A 22077-nucleotide genomic window follows, 5' to 3' on the forward strand; every position below is an offset into this window, starting at 1 on the left:
CAATACACTGAAGAACTCTATAAAAGAGATGCCAGGATGACAGATTCAATGCTGCACTTAAAATACTTGGAAGAAACAAATCACCAGAAACAGATGGCATACCAATAGAGTTGTGTTACTGAGACTGAATCTGTCCAAATTTTGACAAAAATTTGTCAACAAATATGGAAAAGAAAACAATGCCCCACATACTGGAAGCATTTGATATACATCCCAATTCCAAAGAAAAGGGATCCAAGGAAATGCAGTAATTATCAATCTATTGCCTTAATATCCCATGCAAGGAAAGTAATGCTGAAGATTCTACAACAAAGACTCTTACCATATATGGAATGAGAACTGCCAGATGTCCAAGCTGGATTTAAAAAGGGAAGAGATACCAGAGTTCATATTGATTTGCAACCATACATTAGATAATAGAATGAACCAAGGAATTTCAGAAGAAAATCACCCTGTGCTTTATAGATTACAGCAAAGCCTTTGATTGTGTAGATCATGAAAAATTATGGAATGCTTTAAAAGAAATGGGGGTGCATCTCATTGTCCTGATGCACAGCCTATGCTCTGGACAAGAGGCTATTGTAAGGACAGAATGTGGAGAAACCGACAATAGTCAAGAAATTAGAAGGCTAGGACCAGGGAGGGTAGCTATGAGAGAACTAGAAAAGGTTCTCAAATGCAAAGATGTATCACTGAACACTAAAGTCAGGATCATTCAGACCATGGTATTCCCGATCTCTATGTATGGATGTGAAAGCTGGACAGTGAAGAAAGCGGATAAGAGAAAAATCAACTCATTTGAAATGTGGTGTTGGAGGAGAGCTTTGCAGATACCATGGACCATCAAAAAGACAAATAATTGGGTGTTAGAACAAATTAAACCAGAACTATCACTAGAAGCTAAAATGATGAAACTGAGGTTATCATACTTTGGACACATCATGAGAAGACATGAAACAGAAGGGAGTAGAAAAAGAGGAAGACCAAACAAGAGATGGATTGATTCTATAAAGGAGGCCACAGACCTGAACTTACAAGATCTGAACAGGGTGGTTTATAACAGACGCTATTGGACATCGCTGATTCATAGGGTCGCCGTAAGTCAAAATCGACTTTAAGGCACATAACAGCATGCATTTTATGCACATTTTCCCCTTATGTACAAATTTTGTTCACATTTGTGGGTGGAAGAACTTCATCACAAAATTTGGAGAATGCACATTTCAAAAAATAGCTCTATTTTGGTTTGCATATTGTTTTGGGAACTGCGAATTCGGTAGGTTCACATTAAAATGTAAACTGGAACAAATGGTTCCCCAATCCCTATTCAAAAGTAAGTCCCACTCAGTTCAATGGAGCTTACTTCCAGGTAAGTGTTTATAGGGCTGTAGCCTCATAAATCCAAAGCTCTTAAAAGTCACCTCAGCAACAATGCATGCCTCCGAGGAACAGTTCAGGAGTAGCAAAATGATAATTGATTGGCTTGTGTGAGTCCTGTGTTCTGAGAAACCTCTACACATCAGAACTTTATAACTGTGTTTTTTTAAAGATTTTTGATGTTTCCTCACAATATATGTGGTTTTAGCTAAAGAGTCTCCTGTTTCCCTACTGGAAAAAGTCAGCCCATTCTGATTTCCAGCCCTGTCACAGTCTGCATGAAGTCCCATGGCATATTTTCTCAGATAGTCACGAAACATGGAACATTGTTTTCCAGGAAATGTAGAATTCATAAAGATGGCAATTCTACAACACATAGGTTTGAATACAGACTTTGGTCCTGCTGATGAAATTTATAGAGGTGACTTTTGTCAATTCCTACCTCCCCCTGCAGCCCTCAGAGCTATCTCCCACACTGGAAGATTAGGAGACTCAAGTGTTGCCTCCCCCTCTAGCAGTGGGATCCCTCCCCTGGATCAAATGCCTTCCATGAATGGAAAATACAAAATGCCAGTGTTGCACTAAAATATATATTTGAAAGAATTATGCTGATTAAAAGAATCCCTTACGCAACCAATTCCTCCTCCCTCCCAATGCATTTTCCTTTTGTTTCATATATTTTTATACTGTAAGCCTGAAGGCAGAAAGTAACAGACTAGAATAAAAAAAGTGTCAAAAACTGTGGCAAAATATGTGGTACTCCTGCATCTTAAGAGCCAACCCAGTTTCCCAAGTCCAATAAAATTTGGGCCAGATCTAACAGAAGGTATGCTTTAAATATAGAAAAAAAGGAAATGTCACAAGGGAAATCAATGTGGTTTTACCCTTGGCAATGGCATCACACATGGTATGTTGGATACATCCGGAGTGCTGACAGTTTAATGACTAAAGCTGGCAGTATGGCCAATGCATTGATTAAGTGAGCACAAAGGAAGGTCTGCAAGGAACATAAAAGCACTTAAATGTAACTGATGTCCATTTACCTGGATTCTTTTGTTACTGTGCCATATTCATGTGGGCTTGTTGTTATTGTAACCTGAGCCTTAGCATGTGTTTGGACATGAAATGAACTCAAACACAGAGTTCCCTCCTATTGTTCACATGTGATGAAAAGACAACAGCAAAACACGTATTTTATTAGGGAAACATGAGACATGGAAATATTCTTTCATAGGCACTATGTTCTTTCATAGTGGGATGTCATTTCTAAGATCAACCCTTGTAAAGATTTAGACTGAGACTGAGCCGTATCTTCTAGGATATGTTCCACTGGCACAATTTTCAATGGGTGAATGCAGTTATTATCTGAAAGCTCTCGCTGTTGTTCCCTAACTATACAGTATTCATACATTATTGCCCTGGGTTCATGCACAGATATTGAACACCTAGCTTTACAAAGCCAAGAAACACTAACTTTCAGAACAATTAACTGCTACAATCCTATGAACATTTACCTGGGAGAGGCTACTGTAAGGACAGAATATGGAGTAATTGATTGGTTCCAATTGGAAAGGGTGTGAAACAGAGGTGTATTTTATCACCCTATTTGATTAATCTATACGCAGAGCATATAGGGAAAGCGGGATTGGACCAAGATGAAGGAGGTGTGAAAATTGAAGGGAGAAATAATAATTTAAGATATGCAGACGATACCATACTACTAGCAGAAACCAGTAATAATTTGAAATGAATGCTGATGAAAGTTAAAGAGGAAAGCACAAAAGCAGGACTACAGCTGAACATCAAGAAGACTAAAGTAATGACAACAGAAGATTGACGTAATTTTAAAGTTGACAATGAGGACATCGAACTTGTCAAGGATTATCAATACCTCGGCACAATTTATTGGTTATTCAAAATGAAGACAATATTCAAGAAATCAGAAGAAGGCTAGGACTGGGGATGGCAGCTATGAGAGAACTAGAAAAGGTCAAATGCAAAGATATATCACTGAACACTAAAGTTAGGATCATTCAGACCATGATATTCCTGATCTCTATGTATGGATGTGAAAGTTGAACAGTGAAAAAAGCATATAAGAGAAAAATCAACTCATTTGAAATATGGTGTTGGAGGAGAGGTTTGAGCACACCATGGACTGCGACAAAGACAAATAATTGGGTGTCAGATCAAACCAGAACTACCATTAGAACCTAAAATGATGAAACTGAGGTTATCATATTTGGGACACATAATGAGAAGACATGATTCATGGGCTCCTGCTGGGAGGAAGGGCGGGATAGAAATCAAATAATAAATAAATAAATAATAGAAAAGACAATAATGCTAGGGAAAACAGAAGGGAGTAGAAAAAGAGGAAGGCCAAACAAGAGATGGATTGATTCCATAAAGGAAGCCACAGACCTGAACTTACAAGATCTGAACAGGGCGGTTCATGACAGATGCTATTGGAGGTCGCTGATTCATAGGGTCACCATAAGTCGTCATTCACTTGAAGGCACATAACAACAACAACAACAACAACATTGAACACAGTAAGGCCGCATCTGCACCTTACATTTAAAGCAATATTATACCATTTTAACAGTCATGGCCAACCCCAAAGAATCTTGGGAACTTGGGAACTGTAGTTTGTTAAGAGGAGAAATGCATAGGACTTTTCTGTAAACAGTTTTCATTCAGTTTAGGAGCATCTAAAATCCCATTTTCATAAAGTGGCTAAGCAGCCTGAAGTAATACTTTTATTTGTTGTTTAATTAGTCTAACAGTGAATTTGATACCCAGGACAGAAATTTAAGACTCCTTCCAAAGGTGTCAAAGAGTTTTGTTACATTATTGCATAAAAGATATGTTGCCACTAATGCAATCATAACATGTTCCCTCATTCCTTTGACATGAACAGAGCCTCCTCTTGGGATTGGGAGGATTGAGGTTAGGCCTAAAATATGTAGAGGAAGAGGGAATGAGCATTAGGGAAGATGTTTGGTAAATATCCAGGAACCTCTGTGTAGCTGAATGGAAGTATAGTAGTATTTAGTTCCATGAGGCACTGGAAGTAGAAAGGAACCTTGTATTTTTAGGCTGAGGGGGAAGTGGTAATAGCTTGCCACTAATTATCAGTAAGCAGAGAAAAGAGGGGCTAAAAGAAGAGGGAGGAGGTGAAGGGTAGGTTCTAGGACAGCCTTTCCCAACTAGTGGGCCACCAGGTGTTGTTGGACCACAGCTCCCATCAGCCTCAGCCAGCATTGCCAATGGTCAGGAAAAATGGGAAATGTGGTCCAACAACATCTGGTAACCCACTAGTTGGGAAAGGCTGTTCTAGGATGTCATGTGGACCAGAACTTGTGAACGTTTGGTTTTACCCTTGGCAATGGCATTGAAAGGGTTAGGAAGAGCCTATATACATCTGGTAGACCAATTAATGTAGATGGTTTATAATCCAAAAACTAATAAAAATTAATGTATGCCTAGACCTCTTACAACCTGTTCTTTATGTCCAATTGTAAGGTCTTAATCTAATACAGGCATACCCCGCTTTAACATACGCAATGGGACCGGAGCATGTATGTAAAGTGAAAATGTACTTAAAGTGAAGCAATTATCTATGCATGTACTGCACTGCAATTGCCACTAGATGGCAGCGGCATCATGCCTTTAAGTGTCCGTTATTGCGAAGCGCGTACGTTAAAGTGGGGTATGGTGGAGTATGGAACATGTACTTTATAGCAAAGTTGCTTTATAGCTTAAAGTGAAGCTTAAAGTGAAGTGACTTTAAGCGGTGTATGCCTGTATGTTGGGGTCTTAGTACCTTTCAATCCCATGGTATCTCTAAATGGAGTTGCTCTTATTTCCTTATACTTGATATGCAAGATTGGCTCAGGTAGCCCTATCTGTGTTCCCTGTCTTGACAGATCTTGCCTTCAGCATATCAAAGTCTTTCCGTCTGTATTTAAATGGGAAACTTTCCACTCCAGACCATATCCTGGCTATCCTGGGCCAGATGACTCAACTATGCTGTTTGGCCTTCCTTACTTCTATTCCAGCTGTGAGGTGAGGTGTGACTGGAATGTACTATTATTTCCAGATCAGCAGTTTTCTTTTGACCTAAACTAAACTCTGGCCTGTTCAGAGGGGGAGAAATGCCTGCAGGCGAGATACCTCCAGTACCGCTTTTAGTTCCTTTGTGATATCTCCCCTAGATCCCTTTTTTTCTTTTTTAAACAAAAACTTCAGTATAGAAATGAGGCCAGGAGATTTGTGTGACAGGGGTGATTAAATCCCAGCTGCACCATAGAATTCCAGATCTTAAAAAGTCAACACAATCTAAAAAATAGGTAGTTTTAAAGGAACTGGCTGCATTTTGAAATATGCTGGTGTTCAGTTGAGGTATTCCATCTGGTCAATCACTAACTTTCTAAAATGTTTCTGAATGTTGATATTCCCTGTTAAGTCATATCTACCAACAAGTGCATTGTAAACATTTGTCTGATCATACTGTGTGAAGACAATCCTTCTATATTCGATATTGCTATATTGAAATCCTAATATCTCATTGTGAAGTGATGTACAGTGTAGGCTGGTGAACAGTGAGCTACGCGTGAGGTCTTAAATTCAAATCCTAGTTCAGCCTTAGGTTCACTGGGCAGCCTCTAAAAATAGAACAATTCTACACAGATTTGTGAGACATGCTGCCCAATGCTATGAATATTTTTCTTTCATAAGTACCAAATTCAGCAGAGCTTTTTCCCAAGTAAATGTACATAGACTTACGTTCAATTGAATTCACCAAAACCTATTTCTGAGTAAATATACCATTGGTCTCACCTGAAAGGTGATTTTCATAGGAGTGGGCCATCACTGTAGGAAATAGTTCCACCTATCGTGCGAAGGCAAGAATGTTTTTGAAGTCAAGACTAGGGACGTCATGCCCCTCCCACTCTCCAGTTCATTCGTAGCGAGTCTAAAAAGAGATATCTAAAAATACAAGAACAAGGCCAACAGGCCCGCCAGGAAAATAACATAATAGTGACATGCATAACAACATGACTCTAACATAACTACATAACATAACAGAACTAAAAGTCTTGACTTCACTCTTAAATTTAAATATAATAGCGTAACAATAACATGTAACCCATTGATAAAATCTCTAGTCATCCTCCAACTGGGAGGGTCGTGATGGCCCACTCCTATGAAAATCACCTTTCAGGTGAGACCAATGGTACATTTTCCATAGGAGGTGGGCCATCACTGTGGGATGTACCAAAGCAACCCATATAGGGAGGGACCACCCACATGTTAATCCTCATTAAGAACCTGTTGCAACACTCGTCTGCCAAAAGATGCATCAGCAGAGGCATAACGATCAATTTTATAATGCCTTATAAACGAGTGTGGGGTAGACCAGACTGCAGCCCTACAAATATCGGCAACAGGAGCATTAGTGGCAAAAGCAGCCGAGGTGGCAGCTGACCTGGTAGAATGAGCCGTTATACTAGCTGGAACTGACAGCTTCAGGGACTCATATGCTAAAGTAATGCATGCCCTTAACCAACGGGATAAGGTAGAATTGGATACTTTATGCCCCATAGACCTTGGATGAAAGGATACAAACAGAGACTCTGTTCGTCGAATCTCTTGGGTCCTAGACAGGTAGGTCTTGAGAGCCCTCCGGACATCTAACGAATGCCAAGCCTTTTCAAGAGGATGGGTAGGATCCGGGCAAAAGGAAGGCAACACAATGTCCTGGTTGCAATGAAAAACTGAATCGACCTTGGGACGAAAGGAAGGATCAGTCTTCAGCACAACAGAGTCCTTATGGAAGACGCAGAGGTGTCGAGCGGAAGACAATGCGCCCAACTCTGAGACGCGTCTGGCAGATGTGATTGCGATCAGAAACAAGACCTTGAAGGACAGTATACGTAGGGGCACAGTCCTGATGGGTTCAAATGGAGGGCGTTGCAAAGCCTGCAGAACTTTCGGCAAACTTCATGAGGGGAACCGATGGACAACAGCCGGAGAGCGTAGGGCGACTCCCCTCAAAAAACGTTTGATGAACGGATGTGAGGAAATATGATCTCCAGGAGAGGACACTGAGAGAATGGATGACAGAGTAGACGCATGTCGACGTAGAGTGTTGGGTCGAAGTCCCATCATAAAGCCACTATGGAGAAATTGGAGCACCTGGTGCACATTGGCCTGGGATGGATCGTGGTGGTGGGACTGACACCACTTGGAGAAAGCCACCCAGGTATGTTGATAAATGCGAGTGGTAGATGGTCTTCTCGAGGCCAAAATAATATCAATCACAGCGTCAGACAGTCCAGCTGACCTCAAATGTCTCCGTTCAAACGCCACGCTGTTAGATTGAGCCAAGTAGGGTCCTGGTGCAGTACTGGACCCTGGGATAGGAGGTCTGGCATTACTGGAAGTGTCCAAGGATCCATCATTGACATTGCCAGAAGATCTGAGAACCACGGTCGGCGTGGCCAAAATGGTGCTATCAGAACCAGCTGTGCCCTTTCGGTTCGCGCCTTCCTCAAGGTTTTGGCTAACAATGGTATGGGAGGAAAGGCGTACAATAGACCGTCTGGCCACGGTGTTGTCAGAGCATCCACTGCTTCTGCTGTTGAGTCCAGATATCGGGCAAAGTACCTTGGAAGCTGGCAATTGTGACTGGAAGCAAACAGGTCGACTGAGAGGGCACCGAACCGACACTGGAGACGATGGAAAATAGCTGGATGGAGTTTCCATTCTCCCGGAAAGACCTGTTGTCTGCTGAGCCAGTCTGCTGTTACATTCCAAATCCCTCTGAGATGTTCTGCTTTCAGGGATTGTAGATGTTGTTCTGCCCAGACAAAGATGAGGGAGGCTAAGTCTTGCAGAGGACGAGACCTGGTGCCCCCCTGTCTGTTCAAATGTGATTTTACACACGTGTTGTCTGTTCGAATGAGCACATGATGCAAAGGGAACAGAGACTGAAAATGACATAGAGCCAAGTGGACAGCCTTTAGTTCCAGCCAGTTGATGCTTCGAGATTGCTCTGCATTGGGCCAAACCCCCTGAACGTACTGGGAGTTGCAGTGGGCTCTCCAACCTATGAGGCTGGCGTCTGTGGTCACGACGGTTCTGCGGGGTTCTCTGAACGACGTGCCCTTGGAGAGGTGTTGAACCTTGGTCCACCAGCGGAAGGAGAGGCGCAGAGCGGGGCTCAAACGAACTTTGCGATGGTTGGAGCTGGCAATGTCTTTTTGAAAAGGCAACAGAGTCCACTGAAGGGGCCGAGTGTGGGCTCGAGCCCAGGGCACAATGTGGATTGTGGAGATAAACATCCCGAGCGCTCTGGCGAGAAGCATGACGTCTGCGGATGTTTGTTGCATCAGGGACCTTGCGATGCTTGTGATGGCAGTGATGCAATCTGGAGCCAGGAAGACCATTGCCTGCAGGGTGTCCAACATTGCCCCAAGATGTAGTAGGCGTTGGGTTGGTTGGAGATGGCTTTTGTCGAAGTTGACAAGCCAGCCGTAGGTCTGCAAAACATTGAGGGTGATCATTAAATGATGATGAGCCAGCTCTTCAGACTTGGACCGTATTAGCAGATCATCCAAATATGGGTAGATATGAACCCCTTGGGTCCGAAGGTAAGCCACTAGGATGAGTAGCACCTTGGTAAATACTCTTGGAGCAGAGGAGAGGCCAAATGGCATCGCTCTATATTGAAAATGTTGGTGGCCAAAGGCAAACCGAAGAAACTTTCTGTGGGCTATGCAAATGGGCACATGGAGATACGCTTCCTTAAGGTCGATAGAAGCCAGGAAGTCTCCTTCATGCAGACTCTCGGTAATGGAATGGAGAGATTCCATTTTGAACCTGCGGTATGTTACAAAACGGTTGACAAACTTGAGATCCAATACCGCCCTCCAAGATAAATCTCGTTTTGGCACAGCAAATAGGAGGGAGTACACCCCTTCCGACCTCTCAGTTGTGGGAACTGGCTCTATTGCCGCTATGACCAAGAGGTGATGTATAGCTGTCTGCATGATGTTGTGCCTGGCTGGTGCCCTTGGGCAAGGAGACGGATGGAATCTGTCTGATGGGGTTGCCCAGAACTCTATGGTATAGCCATAAGTGAAAAGGCCCCTGATCCAGGAGACCGTAGTAAGGCGCAGCCATCGATCTCCAAAATTAAGTAATCTGCCACCTATGGGGAGGGCGTTAATACTACTTGTGTAGGCGAGGGCCTCCCCTATATGAGGACGATGAGTTGCCCCTGCGCCCTTGGTACTGACCTCTGCCCTGGAAGCGTCGGTTCCAGGAGCCCCTGAATGCGTTGGGGTCATAGGGTCTGAAGTCGCAGCCTCGTCCTCCTGGCCGCGTTCCTCGAAAGGACTGGTTAGAACGAAAGGAGGGAAATCGCCTGAAGGGCCTGTGGCCGATGTTCTTGACTGTGGCCAGAACCGGTTTTTGGGCGTCTTTTGGATCAACCAGAACTGCCTTTAGAGCTTCCTCGCCGAAGAGTAGAGATCCGGAGTAAGGAGCCTTGGACAGGTTCAGTCTGGCCGCTGAATCAGCTTGCCAGTGGCGAAGCCAGAGGGTGCGACGAGCGACTATTTGAGTCGTCATGGCTCGTGCCCCTAATTGAGTGGCATCCAAAGTGGCATCAGCCACAAAAGCTGCTGTCTTACGTAATTTCGATAGTGCTCTTCTGAAGGCGACAGGATCAGGGTTAGCATCCTCTAGAAGGTCATCCATCCACATCATAGAAGCTCTGGAGAATATGGAGGCTGAAGCGGAGGCACGCATGGCTAAGGCAGTGGCCTCGTGATTCTTGCGGAGGGCGAAGTCTATTCGTCGCTCAGTAGTATCTTTTAGGTGGGATTCCCCTTCCCTGGGCAAAAGAGATCTTGAAATGAGGCGAGCGATTGGTTCATCTATGCCAGGGACATCTAACTTGGTGGCAAAGTCTGGGGCTAGGGCGTACAATCTGTCAGCCAGGTTCTTGAAGCGTCGGGCTTTGAGTGGATGAGCCCATTCTTCGGAGGCTAATTTGGCAATTGGGTCCGGCACCGGGATGTAGTGTTCAGTAGGTGCAGGGGATTTGAGGACCTTGGCCCCTTTGATAGCTGGGGCGGACGAAGTTGAAGGCGCAGTCTGGAGACCAAGGGTATGAAGTACCCTACGTGCTAGCGGCTGATAGTCTGCGGTATCAAACAGGCGATACGATGTATCCTCCTCATGATCTGAATAGTCGCTCCAGTCATCTCCTTCAACATGGTCAGTGAAAGTTGACTCCTCCGCATACGAGGCTTCGTCTGTACATCTGACTCTGGCTACATCAAAGGGATCTGGTGAACAGGAAGGATGAGCTTCATGGCACGCACGTTGGTCCATGTTGAGTGGGGGTATGGCAGGAACTTGTGGTAGTGACTGCATTTGGGTGAAAAATGCCAGCATGGCTTGAAGTTGGGAGAGGAAATCAGGAGACAGCTGCAGACCAGATGTGGCAGATGTGTGTGCCTGATGAACTATTGGGACAGATGTTTGAGGCGGTAAACCAGAGGTAGGTTCGTTAGGCGAACAGTGAGCGGGAAAGCCAAGAAACTCTTCCTCGTCAGAGGCAGCAGCCGGGGAATGGAAAATATCGCTTATGTGTGTCTGTGCTGTGGTTGGTACAGAGACATAACGAGGGCGCTTTGGTTTACTATGGCTGGAAAGATGTTTTGTCTTAGCCAGTGCTTTGGCATGTCTGGTCTTAGACGTGTTAGGATGTTGTGGCTTGGCTGATTGTGGCATGTCTGGCTGATCTGGCACCATGTGTGTTGATGGTGACATGCCTGGCTGTTCTGCCATCTTATATAAACCTGGGTGCAGTACACTGCCACGGAGGGGGCAGGATGTAAAGACCCGAACTGGCACAGCGTACTACCACGGAGGGGGTAGGATACACTGGCAGATGGCGAAATGCACTGCCACAGAGGGGGCAGAATGCACTGAGGTATCAGCGTTAATATAATACAGGCTGTTTTAGAGTTGGCACACTCAGATTAGTGCTGTAGGCTGGGTTTTTAGCTTGTTCACGGCCCCAGAGGGGGCAGGATATACAATGTAAATCAGATTTAATACAAGTCAGTCACTGATATTAAAGCTCCAGCCTTGATAATGTAATCCAGCCACTAGGATTAAAGCTCCAGCCTTGATAATGTAATCCAGCCACTAGGATTAAAGCTCCAGCCTTGATAATACAATCCAGCCCACTAGGATTGGAGCTCCAGCCTTGATAATATAATTCAGCCACTATGATTACAGCCACAGTGATGTGTGTAAATCAGCCGTGTGTAAATTTGTCAGCAGCACATATACACAAACGTACGGATAGATAGCCTGCAGGGGAGGTATCCGATAATAAGGGGAACAAAAAAGGCGGGAAATTCAAAATCAAAAAGAAAAAATGGCGCCCGGAAAAAAAGAGCGCGGAGAGGGAAGAAGCAATGGCGGCCGTCGGAGGCGAACTGGGGGAAGGGCTGCCCAGCACGGTCTCGACGAAAACCGCAGTAGCGGCTCTAGAAAATCCCCGGAGAAAACAGGTAGGGAAAAAACGGCAGCCGCCGCAGAGAGAGCCGCCGTCGCGGTCTGTAAAGCCCTTCGCAGTGGAATTTAAGCCACGTAGCGAGGGCGATCTGAGGCAGAGGGTTAACGGCGGGAGCCGCAGCTGCAAGCTCCCACTGAGATCGGATAAGCCGCAGCCGCAGCAACAGATCAGGGGGGGGAGGGAGGTCAAAAGCGATCAGAAGCGATCAAAAAAGGAGAACCGCAGCCGCGGTCACTGAGGGAGCCCCCAGGCTAAGGATACAACAGAGCGGGGCGGGGGCTAGAAACTGCCAAAACGAAGAGAGCCGCAGCCGCGGTCTCAGAGGGAGCCCTCAGTCAAGGAAATAAAATAGATTGAATAGCTCTGAGGGAAGGGTAAAGAAAGCCGCAGCCGCGGTCTCTGAGGGAACCCTCAGAGGCTAAACACAAAACAGAAAAAAGGTTTTAAAAACAAATACACAAACAAATACGAGACTTAGCTAAATGCTATGTGAAATTCCAATCTTGTTCGTACGAAGGCAAGAATGAACTGGAGAGTGGGAGGGGCATGACGTCCCTAGTCTTGACTTCAGAAACATTCTTGCCTTCGCACGATAGGTGGAACTATTTCCTACAGTGATGGCCCACCTCCTATGGAAAATTATACAGCTACGAGAGTGGCTATATACTATAGTGAGCATGGATTTTTTTGTATTCTGCCATGTTAAATTGAAAATACCCCATGCTATTCTGCTGCTTCCTACAAGCTCATTTCAAAACAAAATCTTAGAAACAGTATAGTGCTGAACTCAGAAACACTTGCTCAGAGCTTGGAAGTAACTAGTTACAAGTAACAAATTACTTGTAATTCATTATTTTTTTGAGTAACGAGTGGGTAATTCCTTTACATTTTGATTGTAATAGAACTAGGAGTAATTTTACTACTTTTGTGGAGTAATTGTAATGTTTCCAGCATTACATTTGGGCATTACTTGGGGGGGGAGCAGGGGAGGTCTTCTGCTCCTCTGATTTGTGGATGAAAATCATGTGCCTCAAACTGGGCTTCTGTGCAATGTCGCTCTTTCCTCATGCTCTGTGGATGGGTAGGAGGCAACGAGGGAGGAGATGGAGAGTGAGACAGGGTGGAGTGGAGAAAACAATTATTTAAAAAAACAGATAGTGGTGGTGAAGAATGGAGTGGAGGGAAAAAGGAGCCGGAGGTCAATAACATGGATAAAGGAGGAGAAGGAGGTGGCGGCAGCATGAAGATAAAGAACTGTGGAAGTGAAAGATGACAATGTGTGTGTGAATACTGTGCTTGCACTTGGCACATAAAGTGGCCACCATCACCCTCTCTGGCTACTGTGCTGCATTTGCAGTATTTTAACTGTTTTGCATCTCAGGGGAAAATGTTTGCTTGAGTGAGTGTCCCTTAGTTGGTGGCGTGGCAGGGTCTGGGAGGTGGTTAAGTGAGAGAGATTATGCTTGCTGGCTGAGTGGAGGAGGTTTGATGTGCAAAGATCTGAGTAGTGGCCTCAGCCTCCCTCCCCACCACCCTTACCAACGGAGAGACCACCATTGCTATCTTATGAATAACAATAATTATTCTACTACCTCTGTATGTGTTTGTTTATTTTTAATGTTGTTTTAGGCTACTTAGATGTGCAGCAGCCAAGGCCAGCACCTTGTGGGCGTTTTTTTTAAAAGTAACTGAAATGTAATTGTAGTTATTACTTTGGAGGAAAAGTAATGTAATCAGTTACTTTCAGAGCAATTGTAATTGTAACGGTAATTACTACTTTTTTGGGGCCATGTAACTGTATCTGTAATTTATTATTTTTTAAAAGTAATCTTCCAAGCTCTGCACTTGCTTAACAACCCTCTAAGTTTTTATGGCGATACTCAAACACTCAGAGAGAATCCAGAGATTAAAGTTTAAAACAAAAGTAAAATAATCCAGACCCCTGCTGTACTTTTTTTCTGCCAGTGGTCTCATAATTTGTTGAAATTAATTAAAAGTCAGCCATGTTCAGTAAGTACCTATAATTTTATTACTGACATTGCCCCATACTCTGACCTTCATCTTCTGCAGTTTAAAGGTTAAAAAAAATGAATGGCTGATTTTTTAATTAATTTAAGAAAATTAACATTGGAGTCAACATGATAGCACAGGCATGCTCAGTAAGAACCAACTCTAAAAGCCAGACTAACAGCTGTTTGGCTTCACTAATCAGGGGGCCACACCCATTCCAGACATTTAATAACTTTAAAAAGTCATGGCTTCCCCCGAAGAATCCTGGGAAGTATAGTTCTGTGAAGGATGCTGAGAGTTGTAGGAGACTCCTATTCCTCTGATAGAGCTGCATTGGCTAGAGTGGTTTAACAGTCAGCCCCTCTTCCCAGAGAATTCTGGGGATTGTAATTCTGTGAGAGGAATAGGACATGTAATCTGTAAGCACATTGAAAACAATGCTATGATTACTAGAAGCCAACATGGATTTATCAAGAACAAATCCTGCCAGACTAATCTTATCTCAATTTTTGATTGGGTAACCTCCCTGGTAGACTGTGAGAATGCTGTGAACATAATATATCTCGACTTCAGCAAAGTGTTTGACAAAGTTCCTCATGATACAAAGTGCCTCATGATACTATCATCTGGATCCACAGTTGGCTACAAAATCGTACTCAAAGAGTGCTTATCAGTGGTTCCTTCTCCAACTGCAGAGAGCAGGGTATGACAATGGAACCAATTACCTAGGGAGGTGGTGGGGTCTCTAACACTGGAGGCATTGAAGAGGCAGCTGGACAGTCACCTGTTGGGTATGCTTTAAGTTGGATTCCTGCATTGAGCCAGGGGATTGGACTCGATGGCTTTATAGGCCCATTCCAACTCTACTATTCTATGATTCTAAGACCACAATGCTGGGAGTTTAAATTCTTCCTCATGCTATTTTTTTATTAAAAGTACCCCCCTAAAGCTGCCATTTGTCTTGGGGTGAGGTGGGGGAGAACCTACAGGTGGCTGTATAATACCTGTACATTTTCTCCTTCTACAAGGCAAACAGCAGCTGGGGGGGGCACTTTAAATGGGAAAATGGTGCAGGGTAAAGGCTGAAGCCCTTCCCCTAGGACTCTAGGCATCATCTGATGCCTTAGAATCCACACAGACAGTTGAATCATATTTACTTTAAGGAACATTACATCCAGAACAAGTAGTCATTTTATACAGAATACTTACAGTTCTAATTTTCTATCCTAACATAACTAACGCTTCTCTTTAACTATGCTAACATTTTAAAAACATGGTATCATTATCACTCTCATCTCATTTCCTCTTTCTGTTTCTCACATCCACTCTCTCCTTTCAACACCAACTGTCATTTTCCAACTGATACTCTCTTCCTGTCACTCACTCTAACTCCGCCCAACATTCCATTCCACTTCCCTACTATCAATCATTCATCCTCTCACACTTCTGTCTTTTAGGTAGTGTCATTTAGGTCATGTTATATGTCTTTACGTCTTTAATCCTTAAGTAAAAGTTGCAAAACCAGAGAGCAATTCTAAATTAGCCACCATAACTTCAGCCTATGAAGTCATTTTCTTTTTCTTTTGTTTTGCAAAAACCCATACTACAGCATGATATGCTTCATGGCAATATATCACACGGCAATGTATATGCTTGGAAGTCTTGTGGCCTGCAGCCAAGAAAATAACTGAATCAAAAAATAATATATAAAAAATAAAGTCAATAAAGAGATTTGTGCTATTTTTTCACATGATGGTGTGCTGGGCTATGCAGGTATGAAACTGCGCAACTGTCATATAAACACATGTATGAGGAAATCCTTAGAGCTGTACTTCTACACTAAAAATGATACTGAGAATGGTACTTGAATTTCCTTAGTCAATGACCATCTGGTACTGTTCAGAATGTAAATTCAGTTAAAAGTATCATCCTTCCACTTACTGTATTGCAAATATTCCCACTTTTTTGTAGCTAAAACAACAGAGAGTCTTGTGGCGCCTAACAATTTTATTATGGCATAAGCTTTTGTGGTCCATAATTATACTGCAATAATTATATTCAGAAGTGACTCACTGGGCTATAAAGTACATATGTGTGGCTGTGGATATATATATTTCCCAGACCCTCAAAGAATCAGTCATGGCAAGAATTAGCTCTTGGGGAAGAGCTAATTAGCAGTTGGATGGATTGTTGAAAGGTATTTTCCTCTTTTTGGTTCATATAGGGTTAATTTAATGCTGCAGGAGCTCAACCAGCTGAGACTAATCATGACCGAGTTAGGGTTATATAAATCTCTCTGACCTAAAATGGGGGAGTATAGCGGGGGATGGCTTCAGCTCTCTACCTGGCTTTGTTAAAGAAAGTACAACAGCCTTTTGGGGACTGCTAACTCCATGTTAGGGTTGCCAGATGTCTGTTATATTAGCCCATTTTCTACAGAGAGTTATAGCTCTGTGGAACATAATGGATATTCCTTATTTTAGTCACCAGTCTTGGAATTTCTTCCAAACAAATTTTTGATCCCACAAGTCCTCCCCCACAAGGAGTTTCTATTTAGGTCAGGAGTGAGGAACTTGTGGCCCTCCAGATGTTGTTGGACTTCAATTCCCATCAGCTCTAGCCAGCATGGTCAATGGTCAAGGATGACTGGAGTTGTAGTCCAACAATATTTGGAGGGCCAGAGGTTCCCCATCCCTAATCTAGTTGTTTCCTTTTTATTCTTCTAGTATTTCTTTTTCTTTCATTTACCTGTTGCTCTATGTTGATCCAATTTAAATGCATCATGAAGGAAATGTTTCCCACCCCAATATATACAACTACAAAAGCTTGACCTCCTACAATTTGCTTTCCAAAAGCTGAACAGGGCAACTTACCAGTTCCTGTTCTGTGTTAAACAGTATATGCCTGATAACTTCACAAATTCCTGACAATTGCTGCTGTGATGGTTAACTGCTAAATGCAACCAGACTAAACAGATAGCACAAAACCCTACAACCCTTCAGTAGTTGTCATCTCAAAAAGGAATACAGTTGTAACTACACTGCTAAAAGAGGATATACTTTTCTACATGCTATATGAGACACAAACTACTCATCTTACTACAGTGCTTACTTATTTTTATTTATTTATTAGTTTTATATCCTGCCCTTCCTCCCAGTAGGAGCCCAATGCTTAGCAATATCTACAGTATTAGGAAATGCAGAACTACAGTATTAGGAAATACAGAGCTCATAATCTGGTCTTGATTGAGAAATGATTAGGAAAAATAAAAAGGTTGGGATAGGGATATGGATGTCGTCATGACCTTTACAGTGAGCCATTTCAGCTGCATAAAGTACTTATAAATAGAAGAATTGTTTGAATAGCTCCCAAGGAGTATAAATGTGAACCGACATGGACACAATGATGCTTTGCAGACTTTCAGAGGAGGTTAGAAACCCCAGATAAATAATACTAAGACAGAAATATATTCTTGAATGAAATTTTCAACTGACTTAGGGTTGTATTCAACTAAGTCCTACTGAGAGAAGAATTGAAATTAATGACCCTAAGTCAGTCATGTCCATTAACTTCAATGGATCTACCATAAGCAGGAATAGCATTGAATGCCACTCTTAATCCAGATCCACCCTATGACAGGTATTCCAAAGAAAAAGGAAATTCAAACAACATATTATTTATTTATTTATTGAATTTATACTCTGCCCTTCCTCCCAAGGAGGAGCTTGGGGAGGCTTACTATGATATGACTAAGACAGATTCTCTTGTTGTACCTGCAATTGATAGTTCCAAAAAATTACAAAACGTGGAGCTCAATAAATGGAAGACAAAAACTTGGAATAACCCACACAATTGTTTCTCAAGACACAGATCTTGACAACTCTAGCACTTCAGTGATCTGGCCTACGTAAAAGGTACAGCAAAGTGGTGGACAGGAGACGTATCCTTGCAGCATCAAGGCTGAATTAAGTTTAAAGTGGCAAACAGTTGAGGAGGCTCTTGCAAGGCTACAAGAGAACGCTAGATGTTTTAGAAAATGCTCATAAAATGCAAAGAAAGGAAGCAACTCCTATTATTCCCATTTCCTTTTTAATGATGATTTCAAGATTCCATGTGGTTTCCTGCTTTTAATCAGCACAAGATGTCGAGACATAACTAATTTTTATTAAAAACTTGCATAGACATTGGTAGCTACAGAATCTCTTACAATGTAATTTACTGCATTCTCACATATATTAACAATAGGGCTACATTCACACAGCATTTCCCAGATGATTCTTTACCTCATAATTTCCACATTTTATTTGATTTTTCACACGATATAAAAGTCAGTTCCGTAAATCTAGTAGAACATAGCTGAAGTTTAATGCTCATTTCTGTGATAAATGATTCCAGAAACAATCTGTTTGTAAGCTTTGAAACCCAGAAAATAAGGGAGTTTTCTGTTAGTTGCAGCCGCACATGTGACAGGCTGTGATGCAGTATCACAGCATGCAATGTGTTCCTACCCTTTAGGCTCACATCAGTTCACCTGGTGAAAATTGTGCCAGTATTTCAGCATGCAGGGAACTACACTGTGCATGTGCATAATGGGTGGGCAATGGCAACAACTCCAACCCCAGCGCCAACAGGCAACCAGCTTGGGCATGGGCCTGAGAGCCCCTGCAGCCCAAAGGAGCCCTTGCAGCCAGAAGGGCCTCTGGGCCTCTCCTTAGGCAGGGGCTGGGAGACTTGAGCTCTCATTCCACGATCCACAGCAGCATTGGGCATGATTTGTGGCCAGGCTGATGCTACCATGGATCATGGAGTGGGAGTTCCAAACTCCCAGGAAACACCCCCTAGGGGTTGATGCCCCCACCACCATCATAGGTGATGGGAGGTGTGTGCTGTGATGTTCCTGTATTAATGTATATATGGTAAGTGCTGTTTGTATAGAAGATACATGGTAAGTGGAATGAAAGAGGAGGGGGGAGTAAATGAGCAGTAGAATGCTGGATGATTGGCTGAGTGTTTGAATGGCTGGGAGTATAAATGGAAGAATGACAGTTGAATCTGGGTGGAGAATCTGTGGTGAATCTGGGAGGACGTTGCTGGGTTGTTTGAGAAGTGTTTGGTGGTGTTTGGAGGTGGATGTCAGGAGCGTGTGGAGAAAGAGAGAGTGGGAGTTCTAGTTCATGATAAGTCAAGTATCACAGAAATAGATGAAACCATATGCTTATGTGCCTTTATAAAGTAATCTTGTTATTTCTAATATTTAATAAACTCTATTTTGGTTTACCGGAGGCCTGATCCTTGGCTGGGGAATATACAGACCAGAGGGAAGGGCAAGGTACTTACCAAGGCTGAAGGGAAACTGTAACAATTGGTGGCAGCGGTGAAGGGAAGAATGTAACACCACAAGTATCCAGAGCAACCCAGAATTATATGCATTCTATATAGATCAAAGGGATTGGGACAGCTCAAGCACGCAGTCACAGAGGTAACCTGATTGAGAGAGACTCAGGCAGAGTCTCTGGGAATACTGGTTATAGGACGTGACTGGTGGTGCTGCCTAGCAGGGGGATCTGGTGAGGTCTGTGCTAGAGCGGAGAGAGAAACCATAATAAAGGACAGTCCGGACTGGTGGAGTCCCTGGTGGTGCCTAGTGACAGGCAGTAGCCACGAGCAGGTAGGAACCTGACAGGGAGAGCCAGGGAAGGGCGACACATGCGCACATTAGCACGTTGATGCAGCAGTGTGGGAGGTGGAGCTACCAGGCCTATTTCAGCCCACACAGGCTGCTTGGGGCAGATATAGGGAGCATCATGACAATGACGACCCAGGGCCACAGTAATCTGGTATCCAAAGTCCCAGTCATGCCTGGTGCCAGGTCTGAACAAGTCAATTCTTCACTGTGGTGTTAATGAAACTCAATGTGACATAGTGCTATCAGTTAAAAAGCCACAGGTCCTTAACACGACAGGTGCTGCGGTGAAAGGAATGTTAGAAATTGGGACAGAAGCACTACCATTATAATCAGTTAAACTAACACAATAAACTTCATGTCTGAATGCAGCCTAGGTCTCTTAATTGGTATGGTAATACCTCCAGCCATATTCCCCTCCTTGTAGAAATGCCATGCTTGGGCAATAAACTCTGATGCAGTTGGTTCCTTATTGTTTGAAAGTTCAGATTTGTTGGGGGGGGAATTAAACACATAGGCAAAACCTGGTATCTACATTTCATAAATACTCCCCCTGCCCTGCAAAAGACCTCTGCTCATTCTAGGTGTGGAATCTATGGCCATAACGACAATGATAAATTGAAATATGTGTTTCCTCCTCCTTTTCTGGCACAGAGTTCATTTGGATTGCTCTGTGTACAGTTCCCAGTTTCCAGATCAGCTACCTAATTCCCTTTCTGCCTATTATTTCATTCTCCACATATATATTACATACATTGAAGAAGATAGAAGTTCTGTCCACTGTTTGTGGCCAGAATGGTAAAGCACCTATGTACACTGAGCCCAAAAGACAGGAAAAAATAAATTCTGGAATAAGATTTTGGGGACAAAGTACTTACAAGAACATTCAGTCTTGCATATGAATATAGGACACTTTTTGTTTAAGTTGTAACTTATGTCTTCCTTTAAAGAATACATTTTAAAAATCAGTAAATTTCAAACAAAATCTCCAGATGATAGTTTTAAAGTTGGGCACTAATTCCTTTGAATGACAAGCCATGACATGGACAATCTTTCCCATTTCCTAATCTTAGTGGATTGACCTGATGGCATGTTTAGGAGAGAGGTAAGCACGTTCAAATCCTATGCTTTCACCATGTCAGTATAATGGAATTACTTACCACTTACCATTATATCAGAAGCTTTAAGGGATTAGGTGGAAGCATAGTAAAGTGAAGGAATGTGGTATAGGAAAGTTGTCATTATCGGTGTATGGAGGCAGGCTTTGGAAAGTAGATCTTTTCAGTTGGAAAATATAAGTCAAATGCATATCCAAGGGCAGATGTCTATTTACTTTGGATTGCTTTTAACTGAGTGTTATTTTTGAAGGCACATCCTATTGAAACTAATGCCATGAAAACAGACAAGTGCACTCAGATTCATATTTGGATACACAACCAATATGTATGTGTTCCTGATTATATAATAAAAATGTAATATTATTATTATACAATAATAATAGCTAACCTTTTGGGGGCTTTTTGCCCATTGCTGTATTATCTTATGTTGCAGCTGTTTGTTTCTTTCTCTGTATAATATTGAAATGTTTAGTTGTTTTAGTATTTTTATAGTGCTGGTCTCTGACCGTAATAAATAATTGATTGATTGATCCAGATAATGAGATTCACTGTCTGAAGCCTGCTTGCCCATGCAGATCCTCTTCCTTAATAGGACTAGAGCGTATGGCTCCCTAGAGCTGCTATGGGGACTGCTGCTATTGTGCCTTTGCTAAGTAGGGAGGCTCCTGGTTCAAAAGCAGGTCCTCCAGTGTCTCTCTGTAAACTCATCACCAGTTCCAGGGACTGCTGCTGTCACCACCACTGCTACTGCCCTTCCGCTTCAACTAGGAACTACATGGCTTAAGAACACAAGAGTTTGGCAGCTCAGTTCACTTACATTCAGCTTGCAGCTAAGAAATGTCTGGATCAAGTAGAGGAAAAGGTGTGAGGGTGATTCAGCCACCAAATGGCTGTGTTTCCCTTCAGTTCCCATCACAAGGCCTTGTACTGAGCCGAAGCACCTGAGAGGGCATTGGGTCTGACAGTGGGTGGGAGAGGTTTGCTCCATTGCTAAGGCTTGTGTTTGGTTGAGATGGAAATTGGCACCGCCAGTACATTAAACTGTGAAGGGATTTTCCACTTTGCAGCCAAAAGGATCAAGAGTGGAGTGGGTTGGGGTGGAGAGTGAATTTAGAGAGTATGTCTATTAACCTGTGAGGGGACATTGGAATCAAAGCAATATCTAAAATGCAGTAAGATAAAGAAACATGTTTATTTGTTTACTAAAAGATTTAATGCACTTTCAGGGCAAAACCCTCCCAAGGTAGCTTACAAAAGCCTTTAAAACAAAATAACACAAT

The sequence above is a fragment of the Rhineura floridana genome, chromosome 9 (genome assembly GCF_030035675.1).
Source record: "Rhineura floridana isolate rRhiFlo1 chromosome 9, rRhiFlo1.hap2, whole genome shotgun sequence".
Taxonomy (NCBI): domain Eukaryota; kingdom Metazoa; phylum Chordata; class Lepidosauria; order Squamata; family Rhineuridae; genus Rhineura; species Rhineura floridana.